The sequence below is a fragment of the Trichechus manatus genome, unplaced genomic scaffold (assembly GCF_000243295.1).
Source record: "Trichechus manatus latirostris isolate Lorelei unplaced genomic scaffold, TriManLat1.0 scaffold00151, whole genome shotgun sequence".
NCBI classification, from domain to species: Eukaryota; Metazoa; Chordata; class Mammalia; order Sirenia; family Trichechidae; genus Trichechus; species Trichechus manatus.
In genome coordinates, this window is record NW_004444087.1 from 5,336,057 (window position 1) to 5,344,855 (window position 8,799).

Sequence of the window (8,799 nt, forward strand, 5' to 3'; positions counted from 1 at the left end):
CCAGAGCAATCAAAAGCCTGTGAGCCTTGCCAGAAAGTCCACCTGTATTGGATACAGGCCACACCCCCAAGGAAACTCTGTTTCTACTGATTGGCTACTCACAACAAATCCCATTATGGAGGTGATCACATTATTATACGACTGCCAGACTACATCATAACTGCCAAACCACTGAGGATCATGGCCCAGCTCAGTTGACATACAACCTTAACGATCACGATAATTGACATATCAAGAGCATAAAAATTCAAATTTAGTTGGTTTAAGGTTTCAGTTGTTGTTTTTTTGTTTTGTTTTTAAGAGAAAAACTTTTTTGTTGTTGTTTTGATGCCCCTCAATGTTACATAAGGGAAAAGTCAGAATGGATTTCAAGATAGGCACACATTTTAATTCACGCTCCACCACTTACCAGCTGTGTGACCTCAGCAAACCACTGAGCTTTGATTCTGTCATTTAGAAGGAGATGGTAGTAACTTCAGTATAGGGCATAGACCCAAAAATTGCCAGGCTCAATGCCTGCTTAGAGTGGGCACTCACTAAATGAGAGATGCTAATGTTATTTACCAAAGTGAAAAATTGGAAACAACCTTGCTAAAATAACTCGTTTGTGGGGTATTCCCCCATTTCCTTGGGGCAAGTTACCCACTTCCTCTTCTCTCTCCCCAAAGCACTTTGTACACATTTATTTTTACAGCATTTCTCACATTTGACTGCAGTGTTTTCTTTGTTTCCTTGACTAGACTGAGCTTCTGGATAACAGGGCCCTGTTTTTCTCATCTTTTCTTCCTAGTGCACAGGCCAAGGCCTGGCCTATATTTAGGTGATCAAAAACATTTTAATAAATGAAGAAATGGGGAATAATTAGGTAAATAATGGTATATCGAGTCAGTAAACTATTGTGCCGTCAAAGAAACGATCATTATAAATGATTGTCTAGCAACATGGAATAATGTTTTAAAAAATATAATACATTTTATCTGTGGTTTTTAAGTGGACATCTGTATATGTGTATGTATTTCATATTTGTGTATGGAAAAAATGAAGGAAAACTCTAGAGAAATAATAGCTGTGTGAGTGGTCAGATTCTGGCCTGGATTTTCTTTTTTTTTTTTAATTGTATCTTCATTTTATTTGTGAATACCATTCTCTGTGCAGCTCAGAAGTGATTAAATAAATATGAGTTATAATGAGATCAATAAACCATTTAGGACTTGTTTTTTATTTTAAAAAATTAGATATTTGCATGCCTGTGAGATCCAGCTTTTCTTTCTCTGACATATAACATTTGAACAGGATGACACTGTGATAGGAGGTGGTGAGTTCCCGGTCACTGGATGTGTGCAGGCAGAGGCTGAAATATCGCTTAGCAGGAATGATTGTTGAGGTACCTGGGCTGGAAGGCCTACTGGTCTGTGACTCCTTTTCTCTCGAGTCTGAAAGCCGTGAAAGCCCTGTCAGAGAACAGCATCTTTTGTCTGTGTGGGCTGAGTTAGGTTTGAAAGGACATGATGAAGATGTGATAATGGTGCACTTTTAAGAGCCAGCAGGCAAAACATATTCATTTATCTCTGAAGAATCTCCTTGTTAAAGCTAAAAACCCAGCTGTGTGAAGCACAGACTGTTCTAGGGACAGTTTTTACCTTCCTACCTTCCTGTTTTTTTCAGAGGTCTGCCCTGAACCTCCCTGTTTCTCTACCTCTTCCCTGAGTCCTTGGGATATGTCATGGGATCGTGTAACACAGTGTCTGTTGTCTGCCTCTCTTTCTATAGCTCTTGTTTAATATGAACTAGAGCTGTGTGTGTGTGTGTGTATGTGTGTGTGTGTGTGTTTCAAAGAGGTGAAAGAAGTTACAGGAATCAATGTTTAAGTATTAGCTCTGGTCAGAGACTTGGGTTTTTTCCCGTGACATTGTCACTGATTAACCTATTCAATTTAATGAACATTAATTGGGTTGGTCTGTGTCCCAGGCCCTTGGGGTGACAGGCACTTTGTCATCAAGCACAGATTACTCAGCTGAGGCTTGATCCTTCTACTTTTGCTGCCTGTGGTGGGGAGCCATGACTCAAGACAGTTCATTCTAGTTTAAGACAAGTTTTTCAGAAAGTTCCTGCATAGAGAGTACATAAATCTGTGTCCCCGTTCCCATGTCCTGCTTCTGTACTCTGGGGCCTCTTCCTTCTCTCAGTTTTCTAACTGCCCAAAGAAAGAATCAGCTGACTCTGAATCTTCTTTTCTTTAGGGCTAACCTTTCCAGTTTCTTTACTGTTTCTCATGTGCCATGTTTGGGTAGCTGCTCTGTCCGTGGGTCTCTTTCTGGTTATGTTCCAGTTTATCTTTGCTGTTAAATATGGAGCCCATTTGTAATTCTGTTAATGAACCCTCAGTGTACATTAGGTTTTTGGAAGGCCATATTGACTTTGCGCATTCTGTTCCCATTTTTGTAGAAGCGAGTAGCATTGTCCATGCTGCAGGTGTGCTGTGACTGCCAAATGTGTGAAAGTGCCATGTGAATTGTGATACATCCCGCTTGTGTGGGCATTCTGTTTGCTCTCAGGGTGTTCTTGGCAGACTGTCACCCTCATTCCTGTGGTGCATTAGAGGCAGAGGCAGCCTTTGCAACTGTTCTGCCCAGAATTTCAGTAAACTAAGGCAATCCTCTAGCCTTTCTGTTTCTCTTTTCCATGCTTTTTATCCAAAGTTAATTGAGGCAAAGGACATGGTCAAGAGGATGAATGTATGAACTCCTGTGAAGTGTGTTGTGCCCATAAATTGCCCTGTGCTAACTTTTAATTGTGTTACTAATTACACTCATGAGGTGCCTGGGGACACATGGCAAAGGGCTTATGGAGGCCGCAGGTTTGCCTGACTTGGAGTTCAGGCCCAGTGGCTGAGGCCCCAGAGATGCTGATAGAAACAAGCATGTGTGGCTCTCCATGAGACCAGCCCCAGCGCCAGTGGTCAGCCCCAGTGGGGCTTTGTCAGCTGGATTTGTGCTGAGTGATGACAGCTCATCCCTGCCTGTTTCTTGCCAAGTCATGCTTTCACGGATCCAGCTTCCAGCTTCAGTGGCTGCCTTCCTCTTTCACATCATTATATCAGACCCATCACAAGTCACGTTTCTCCAAATCATACCCATAAGCCCTGTTATGTGGGGAAAAGGTCATCAGCCTGGGCGCATTTGGTCATCTGCTGTGGAACACTGGCTGTGAACATGTTCTCTAGGAGACCTTGGTCAAGGCTTCATAATTGTATTGATATTGTGGGTACAGGTACCATTGTATCTGAGTTTCTTATCTGCTTGCCATGGTTACCTCCCTAAAATATAGTTCTAATCATGCCACACCCTTGCCCAGTCATTGTCAGCTGCCCAAGGCCGAAAGACCTTCGACTGGCATACAGGGCTCCTGGACCCTTCACATACTGATCTAAGTCTCTTTTAAAAGGCTCATCTCTTACTCGCTGCTCTTACACCCACACATACAAACCCATCCCATTATGCCATGCTTGAGTCCCACCAGATTCTGTAGACACTGCTCTTTCATGTCTTAGGCCTTGGTACGTACTCCCTCTGGAACTTCTCCTATCCCCCTTATCTGACTGGTGGACCCTGGACATTCTTCATGACCCAACTGAGAGTTGGCCCCTGAGTGCCCTTTCCTTGACTGCCTCGGACCATCTCGCTTTCTTCTTCTTCATAGTTTTGTTCTTCCTCATACCCAGCCTCCCTGTGGTGTTGTAACTGTTGGGCTACGTCTGCCCTTCCTAAGAGATGGAGAACTCCTTGAGGCAAGAGTTGGAGTGTTGCTCCCATCTGAATCTGCCCCAGCACAATGTACAGTTGTCCTGGCATGAAGCAGGTGCTCCTGAGCTGTTTGCTGGATGCATGGATAGAAGGGTAATTGGAGATGTGCGCTTCAACATTACTGTTTTGTTCCTGAACATTTTCTAGAGTCCACTTCAGACTAAACTGTATAAGGACAGGAGCCATGCCTGCCTTGCTCTCCCAGTATCTTCAGTGCTTTGGGCCTCATGGGCAAGCAACAGAATGGCCAGTAGGAGTTCCAGCATCTTTAGGGACACAGAGCAATAGCTACGTGCTGTCAGTGCTCGTCTCCAGCACTGAGCTCAAACGAATCACGATAAACTTTACCTCTGCCAAGCCACTAAACTGCTGTGTGGTAGGGCAAGTTAGGGTATTCAGCTTCTATTTTTGACAAAAATTCACAGCCTTGACAATGGTTAAGTCCATGGGAGCGAGTGAAGTTCACTGTTGACGCTACTGGTTCAATAACACATAATAGATTCAAACATTTTCCACCCGGACCTGCTAATGAATAATACAGTGAATAACCATAGGCTTTGAACAGCTTATATTTTCACAGGCTTCGCCAATTTGTCCAACTAAGCCTTCTTCTGCTCCACACATATTTTACCACCATAAGTTATAATGTCTCTTAGCAGATTCTGTTTCAGATTGTACTGAAGTAGTGTCTTCTTAACTTCTTCGAAAGTGTTCTTGCTTGTAGTTGTTCCATGCGGACTATTCATGGAAGCTAAGTCTTTAGACACTTCAGACTTGGCGTTAACTCCTCAAATCAACAACTGAGCAGTATTGGTAACATCTGTAGACTCATCAAGTGCCAAAGAAAACCACTGAAAATCATTTACCTTGTTTTTTTAATCGACTATTGATGTTGCTCCCTAGGAAACCTTGGTGGCGTAGTGGTTAAGAGCTACGGCTGCGAACCAAAAGGTCGGCAGTTCGAATCTACCAGGCACTCCTTGGAAACCCTATGGGACAGTTCTGCCCTGTCCTATAGGGTCGCTATGAGTCGGGGTCGGGTCGGTTGCTCCCTATGTCCTGAACACTCCAACTCTTCTCACTGTAAGGTTAATAATCTTAAACAAGTTTGTTTTCTCTGGACACATTTCTTCGCTGCAGCAGTCAAACATGATTTACTTAATTCACCGTCTGTAAACAGCTAACAAATAAACCACTCGGAAACTTACTTTGATTGCAGCTTCAATTGCGTCATTTTTGTGAAGAAGTTCTGCTATTATAAGATACTCTATTTTAAATTTTCTGATTTTTCAGACCTTTGCTTTCCTGTAAGTTGTCAATATCGTGATGATTACTTAGTTTGGTAATGTCAATGTGTATTGTATTCTTTTAACACATCTGTAGTGTCGTTTTATAATAAACATAATGCTTTGCAATCTAATTTAGCAACAAAATAATCCACATTCCACTGTGCCTGAAAAGTGTGACATTTGCCGAGGAGGTACGGCTCCCCGTGACTGCAGAACTGGAATGGCCTCCCCAGAGGTGGGGGATTTTCAGGGGACTGTGTGCCTCCTCAGGACATCCCCTCCCCCCACTTCTCTCTTCTATACCTATGACCAGACACAAGTCCCAGTAGACCCCAGAGGGGACACTACAAAGTGGGGCCTGTGAAAAGATGCAGCGCAGACCTAAAAGATACCATGATTTTGCCTATGTATACTGATGGAAATCTGGGGAACACATATGGGAGGGAACCCTAAGGGTGTAGAGTGAGGGGGAAAAATATAATGTTGGCTTGGGCCCAACTCAGTGATAAGTGTTTGCTTGGTTGGCTGCTGACTAGACTCAGAAGCAGTCTATGCTAAATAAATATGGAATAGTGGAAGTTCCTTGGCATACTGAGGAACGTATCCAAAGGCTTAGGAGATTGGAATGCTCGAGTGGATTGGAATGCTCGAGTGGATTTGCCATCTAAGACCTGCTTGCCCATCTCAAAATACGTTCCGTAAGGGGTCCACAGGGCACCCCCTCACTAAGGCTATGAGAGGCACACCCCTAAGTCTCCTCTGTGGTGGCCGTTCACTGAGGGCCAACATTAAGGTGGTGACTGCCGACACCACACGGGTACCCCAAACTCAGTGGGTCTGTTGTAATCCTGGGTGTCAGGACCATCTAGTCAACAGGCTCTATGTTACTTTAATAAAAACGTATTCTATAAAAAAGTAACAATTCTTAAGTATTGCCCTTTTCCCAAAAAAAAAAAATTATGAGACCAAAGGGACAATAGTAATTCAAAAGCATAGATGAGAAGTTTAGTGGGGAAGTGAGTCTAAATTAATGGGGATGAAACAACTAGAGCAGAAATACTGAGAATGATGACAATGTGAAGAGTGTGACCAATGTCACTGAACAATATGTGTAGAAATTGTTAAATGGGAGTATGTTTTGCTGTGTATATTTTCACCAAAAATAATATAAGTGTGACATTTGAAGGCTTTTTTTTTTTCTTGTTTTGACAGGATGGATATGCACTGATAAAAAAACTAAATAAATAAAACGAAGCAGGATGGTGGTATGCATCACGCTTGAAACACTGCTGAGTTATAACTGCCTCACTGGGATTTGCTCTAAGTCTATGCCTGCTTAGTAACATGCAGCTGAATCCCAATCCTTTCCCTCAATAAATTTGTAATACATTTTGGGGTGGGTGTGTAGGGTAGACAAGGACAGATGTATAAATTAGTAATTGTAACACTGGTACATATGTAGGGTGACCTTACATTCTCGTTTGCCCAGATAGCCCATTTACGCCTGTAGGCATGGCGTGATTAAGAATGCCCCCTCTTGCTCGCAGAAATGCTCCTATTTGGTTTCTGGTTGCAGGATAAAATGGAGTAGATGCACTTCTCCCTGTTTTCTCCTGTTAAGTACAGCTAAAAATCCTGAACATTATACATAAAACAAACAGAAGATTCTGAAAGGTGGAGAGAAGAAGGCAGACTGGCTAGGGATCTCAGGATCTGCGGAAAAACAAGGCAGTGAGTTCCCTAGGTTCTCTTTTTACCTCATATTCTGGACTGGGTGCTGGAAAAGTAGCAATCCAGAAATACCAATAGATGCAGACAAAAAATGCCCTCTAAAAAGCCTGCTCCTTTAATCATAGGACCAGGAAAGGGGCAATTTAGCAATATAGAAAACTTTTAGATAATGAGTGCCCTATGCCAGCCAAACATCTTAGAATAGCTATGGCCAATGTGGTGATGTCAGAGAAGGTTGAGTGTGGAACCAAGACTTTCATTCCTGTGTAGTGGTAACAAGCTCCTCCTCCTCATGGTATCTACTGGAGCCTGGACTTCCACCTGGCGGAAATGAGGCATCCCCTCTGGGGTTATGTCAGAAGAAGCCTAGCAGAAGCTGGGACTTTTACTACCACCCAGCAGTAATGAGGCAATGTGGGAAGCAGTAATGGGGCACTCTTTCCCCTCGCAGCAAGAGTGTGTCAGCAAAGGCCTAGTGGGGAGCCCTGCCCAGCAATAACGAGGCACTCCCACACCAGTGTGTCAACAGAGGCCAAATAAGGAACCCAGATTTTTACTCTAACCTGACAGCAGTGAGGTGGCGCCCTCTTTCCCTGCCAGCATGGTGACAGAGGAAGCCTACTAAAACAGAAGATTTAAACAAGATCCAGAATCTCATAACATATAATGCCCAAAACATCCAGGAAAATCTCAACTTGAATGAGAAAAGACAACAAAAGTCACCAGTGTTGAGATAACACAAGTGTTAGAATTATAGAAGATAAAAAGAACTAAATGCGAATTTTTAAAAATATTTTGTTATATTTAATAGGTTCCCATTCTACAATTTCTGTACATACTGTTCAGTGATATTGGTTACATTCTTTTTTTTTTTTTTTTTCCTATTGCACAGGGTTTGTTTTTACAAAAGTAGAATAACTATAATAACAACACTAATCTACCATGGCTGACATGGTCAGTGGCCCATCTATATTTACTGGGATCTCGGTATCATTATTTTATTTTATTATTGTTGTTGAGAATATATACAGCAAAACATACACCAATTCAACCATTTCTACATGTATAATTCACTGACATTGATTACATTTTTTACTTGCACAACCATTCTCACCCTCCTTTTCTGAATTGCTCCTCCACCATTAATATAAACTCACTGCCCCCTAAGGTTCCTATCTAATCTTTGGAGTTTCAGTTGTCACTTTGATCCTATGTAGATAGTTTTAAAAAGAACATAATACTCAAGGCAGACATTTCTTACTAGTTAAGCTAAAATATTGTTTTTAAGAAGATTTCAGGGAATATTTTTGGTTTGAGTTTTAAAGATTATCTCAGAGCAGTAGTTTCAGGGGTTCATCCAGCCCCCATGGCTCTAGAAAGTCTGGAGTCCATGAGAATTTTTGATTCTGTTCTACATTTTCCCCCTTTTGGTCAGGATTCTTCTATAGAATCTGTGATTAAAATGTTTGGTGATGGTAGCCAGGCACCATCCAGTTCTTCTGGTCTCATGGCAAAGGAGGCAGTTATTCATGGAGGCAATTAGCCATACATTCCATATCTTCCTCCTATTCCTCTCTCCTTCCTCTGTTGCTCCACACGAATAGAGACCAGTTGTGCCTTGGATGGCAGCCTGCAAGCTTTTAAGACCCCGTGCACTATGCAACGAACTAGGAAGTAAAACAGATGAAGCACTAAGCACATTATTAGGCCCAGTTAACTGGGATGTCCCATGAAACCATGATCCTAAACCTGTAAACCAAAGAACCAAATCCCATGAGGTTTTTGGTTGTACATAAGCAGCCTCAGCAACTACTCTGTTTTGTTTTTTTTTTGTTGTAGTTGATGTAAATATGTCTATCATACAAGTTTTGCCAGTTCAACTTTTTACAGTTATGCGATTTATTGACAGCAATTACAGTAATCTGTAACCCTACCCTTAAGTAATGTGATTTTTCCATCACTATTAACACCCCCCC